This window comes from Nelumbo lutea, chromosome 7 (genome assembly GCF_056320005.1).
Source record: "Nelumbo lutea isolate HS-2025 chromosome 7, American lotus-T2T, whole genome shotgun sequence".
Classification (NCBI taxonomy): domain Eukaryota; kingdom Viridiplantae; phylum Streptophyta; class Magnoliopsida; order Proteales; family Nelumbonaceae; genus Nelumbo; species Nelumbo lutea.
In genome coordinates, this window is record NC_142690.1 from 9,935,617 (window position 1) to 9,940,744 (window position 5,128).

Here is a 5,128-nt window from a genome sequence, read left to right on the forward strand (position 1 = left end):
TCTAAACCCCAACTGTAATCCTACCCAACCAATTAACCCAATCCTAACCCTAATCCTAACTAAATTCCTTCAACCCTAAGACTTGGGATGGGCCCAACCCAACCTTCTTTCCATCCCTTAAAACCTTATATAATTTCTTGATTTAGATCTTAACTCAATTTTCACTGCATATATTAATCCTATGTTTCATTAGTATTTGTTTGTTGATGTTTTTTTTTTCTAATTTTTTGGTACAATTCAGAAAAACAAGTGTTAGAAATGACTATAGTTTATTATGAGTTATGACTTACGATAAAACATAAAATATTTTTTTTTTAAATATAAAATAATGTTATTAAAGTTTTAGTCTTACTGATTAGGATTAAATGAAGCGATTATCTTATAAGAAATACATGATACTATATGATGGGGGCTATACAAATATCATGCATCTAAACAAATTAATATATGTTATATATTTATATATGATATATTACTATAGAGTCGGTTTCGAATTGGCTAAGGGATCAATCCTAACCCAACCTAAAGGAAAATCGGGTTTATGAATTTCAACCCTAATCCTAACCCGAACATCAATCAGAACCCAGCTTTGGATTGGGTTCGGGCCAACACACTATAATCAAGAGATCATGATCATGTGTTGTAAATCTTTTTGAAAGACGCCTGCTTGTGTTTTTACGATCTTTTGGATGGTTGGGACGATCCAACTTTGGTGTTAGATGTGGGGACCGGGAGGAAGAATTATACATGTGTCCATGAGCTCTGCTTCATGTGATCGAAACCACTCTTGGAGGCCGTTTGCTAATAGTTGAATTGTTCCAAACTGATTTCTTTTTGAAGCCTGATAAGGCGAATTCAGTGCTCAAAAAAATATCATTGGCAATACAAATTGCCCCATACAGAATTTTTTTTAAGTCCGATAAGGCAAATTCATTACGTGCTCAAAGAAATATTATTGGCAATGCAAACTGCCTCAAACTGATTTTTTTGAAGTCTGATAGCGAGTTCATTAAGTGTTCAAAGAAATATTATTGACAATACAAATTGCTTCAAACTGAAGTTTTTTGAAGCTCTGATTAATTAGGTGCTCCAACTTCCAAGAAATATTATCGGCAATACAAATTGATTTTTTTTTTTTTAAGACTGATAAGGCAAATTCATTAAGTGCTCAAAGAAATATCGGCAATACAAACTGCCTCAAACTGATTTTTTTTTTCAAGCCTGATAAGGCGAATTCATTAAGTGCTCAAAGAAATATTATCGGCAATACAAACTGCCTCAAACCGATTTTTTTTTAAGCCTCATAAGGCGAATTCGTTAGGTGCTCAAACAAATATCATCACCCCAAACTGAATTGCTTTGTCAGTTATATATTTTTTGGATATGGTTGCAACTATGCAAGATTCACTACATATATTAATCCTATGCATATTAGTCCAAATGTGCAGGTCGGTAAATTCTTCGATGATAATATTAAATAAGCTCTTAAGTTAGTATTTAAGGGTATCAATGGACTGGTTTTGGATTGGATCCATCCAGTCCAAAATCAATTTGGACAGATTGGACGGACCAATGAGACATATTGGATTAGATCAATTTGGTCTAAAATATTTATTAGATTGGATTGGACCTGATCAGTCCATAATAAATTTATATTGAATTAGGTTGGATTAAGTTAATATCTGGTCCATTGATATAAGATAAGAATATAGGTGTCAATGGACCGAGTTTGTGTTGAAACCAATCTAAATCAAAACAAATTTGAACAGATTGAATTATCTAGAAATTGAATTGAACCGGTCCACAATGATCCAAATATTCATTGGATTGGATTAGACCTGATCCATTTATGATGAATTCACATTGAACTGAATCGGATTCGATGAAATCCAGTCCAATTGACACCTCTAATAGTATTTAACCCTATGTTGGTTTCACCTGCTGTGCAGGTGGATTTATTATGGAATCTCTTTCTGAGATATGGGGTGTAAGTCGAGCAGGTTGAGTGAAATTTAAAGTCAACTCAGGCACAACTCTAACTATTGGGTTCAAGGTTGAACCTGTACAGAGCTTGGGGTCAAGTCCAAACTTCCCAACCCAGACCCAGCTCGAACTGAAATTCGACATATTCAGATGGGAAATAGGCACGGGTTAGGTTCGGGTTAATTGGATTTAAGTGAGCCTGTATGAAAAAGTTGAGTGAACCTATGTATTATTAATAGTTTAAATTTTTTTATATTATATATATAAGAATGTTTGCATGTGTATGTATATACATGCATACGTGTGTCAACATATGTATCAAGCCCAGCCCAATAAATAAAAAGTCGGGGTTTGGGGGCCAAGCCCAGCCAGAGGACCCAAGAGATGATAAAAAATCTACCCACTGCCGAGGGCAAGGTAAGACTACCGGACGGCAGTTTGATCCACTGATTGTCTGATTCTATAGTTTGGTAATAACAACTTCTCGTCCATGCATTTCTATTCAACTTCGTAGACTTGTATCTTATGATTTGGCATGAAAAACTTCTCATCCAGGGTTGGTCACAACTCCATTCAAATTTCAATCATTCAGAGCATATATGTGAAATTTGGCCATACATATATAATCTGTTTAGGATTAGGAATGTGGAAGAGATACCTAATTTGTTGATAAACCAACTGACTTTTTGTGCTTAGATTGCATTGTTGCATTGAGAAAAGTGAGATTTGGCAAATGTTAATCCCTTGACATATTTAAAAATCGTTAAACAAGATTTTCTTATGTTTAATTTCTTTGGCAATTAATGCATCTTTTTTATGTTTTTTTGTTTTTTTTTTCTGCTAGAATTAAAACTCTGAATCTGCTTACAATAAGGTAATTGTTAGATATATATATTATTCCACGAAACTGATAAGAAATTACATTTAAGGAATTCACTCAATAGACAATATTAATTATTCCCTCTATTCCTCCACCTTTTCGTCAACTTCATGCCTATGGAATAGTGATGTCTGAAACAAAACATAAAACAATGAATCAAGACTCATGTGAGATTGTGTAGATAAAAAATGAACAAAAGAACAAAAAGGGAAATTGTCTAAAATTCAATGTCAATAACTTGACATTAAACAGACTAATGGTATTAATATATTATCATTTTAGACTTTATAGAAAAATATTATATATATTAATATTTAGACATGAAAAAGGGAAAAAATTCATAAAATATTTTCAAATATAAAATACATAAAAACAAAGAAACTACAAAAAATATAAAAAAAATTATAGAAATTGAAAACAAAATAAAAAAAATATTTTTAAATTATAGAAACTATAGAAATTGAAAAACAAAATCAGAAAATAAAAATTGTAGAAAAAACACAAAAAAAATTATAGAAAAATACAGAAATTGCAAATAAATAAAAAAAATACAGAAAAAATTATAGATTGTAGAAAATAGAAAATGAAAAAAAAAAGAAATTGAAAACTGAAAATGACCATTTTCCTCTAATACATCATTCATGAGTAATTTGGTCATTAAAATTGTTATTTATGCTGACGGGGACACCTTTATTAAGAGGCATTAACAGTGCGTTTTTGAAAAATAAAAAGTTATTGACATGATGAGTTTTAGACATTTTAAAAAGTTATGGTAAATTTAAGAAAAATGCTAAAAACTCATGATAAATTTTAAACAATTTCTGAAGAAAAAAAAGAAGTGAGTGATATTAATAAGGATTGAATGAATGAAATGGTAATTAATCACCTCCACATTTCTGGCCATGGGGAAGAGGTCTGCCACAGGAATCAGCAACATAGACGGCCTTGTCAATGCTAATCAACTGCTCCACCTTGCGAGTCACGTGCTGGCACACACATTCTAAGTTGGCATTCTTCACAACGTCACAGCATCCTTTAGATGGCGGAATTTTTGGTCCAATCTTCATAACATATATCGTGCATTCCTTTATTAAACCTTTAATATCTTCTTGGCAATCCTGTGCACAGACCTGGTGCACAGCAACCTGTAACAAAGCTGCCAACACCAAAAACGACCGAATAGTAGAAGAAGCTGCCATCTCCTTAGTCCTTCCTTCTCTCGTTTTTCTTAATTACCTTTCTCTCCTCTCACACTCTTCCCTTCTTGCTTTGCAGCAAGTTAAATGCAGGGCGGGTATATATAGAATTGTGTGAAGGGAAGGACCAAGCATATGCATGTAAGGGGCCGCTTTAAATGAAGCCTAAGGAGATTTAACTGAATCAAGTATTGCTTTGTCCTTTATTAATTATTATTATTATTAATTATTATTATTATAAACCAATTTGGTGTAAAGTCCCGTTTGTTAATTAAGAATTGCAATTTCAGTTTCAAACAATTAATTAATTGTTATCTGACGGTATCTTATTCTTGATTTGTCATTCAATTCATTAAAGGGCCAAATTAAATGTCAATAGCCTCTATTGGCAAGCAGACCAGACTTGCTTGCATGTGTCCTTGAGCTTTTCTTCATGTGAAACCATGATTTTCAAAACCGAATCGGGTCGGACTGGAAAAATTCAGAATTGATCGGTTCCGTTTTATTTTAGAACTGTTGTTTTTCCAAAAACTATTGATTTGGTCAGCAAATTGCTGATTTGGGTGTTCGAACCATTCGAACTATCCAATGATTTTGGCGGTTTTTATTTTTTTGTCAGAATGGGTGGTCTGTTCAATTCGAATAGTCAGACCGTTTGACCTGGGAACCGGACCCTAACTGATTTGTTGCCCAATTCAATTTTAAAAACCTTGTGTGAAACCACTTTTTGAGACCATTTGCTAATAGTTGAACTGCTTCAACAGAATTGTTTTGTCAGTTTTTCTTCCTAAACATGGGTGCAATTAATTTTGCAAGGTTCGGATTGAGAATTTGTTAAAACTTGAGAGCAGTGTTTTCCAACGGCTATTGACCCAGATGGTTGGACCATTTGGTCCAAGATTTGTCAAGGCAACCGGTTCCATTTCACTCTTAACCCAGTCTTTGGCAAAAAACTGTTGATTTAGTCAATGATCTGTCAAGTTAGATGATTAAACTGTTGACCCATTCAACGATTTTGGCCATTTTTATTTTAATTTTTTTCAATTTTTTTATTTTTTAAGTTAGAACG

At 32.9% G+C, this 5,128-nt stretch overlaps 1 long non-coding RNA gene across 1 annotated transcript; it reads right to left on the reverse strand.

The window, feature by feature from the left end:
* Nucleotides 1–2,847: 2,847 nt before the first annotated feature.
* LOC148845032 (uncharacterized) lies at nt 2,848–4,141 on the reverse strand. Its single transcript, XR_016102386.1, has 2 exons — nt 3,750–4,141; nt 2,848–2,994 (listed from the first exon to the last, which is right to left on the reverse strand). It is a non-coding gene; the product is annotated as an uncharacterized LOC148845032 (long non-coding RNA).
* Nucleotides 4,142–5,128: the final 987 nt, after the last annotated feature.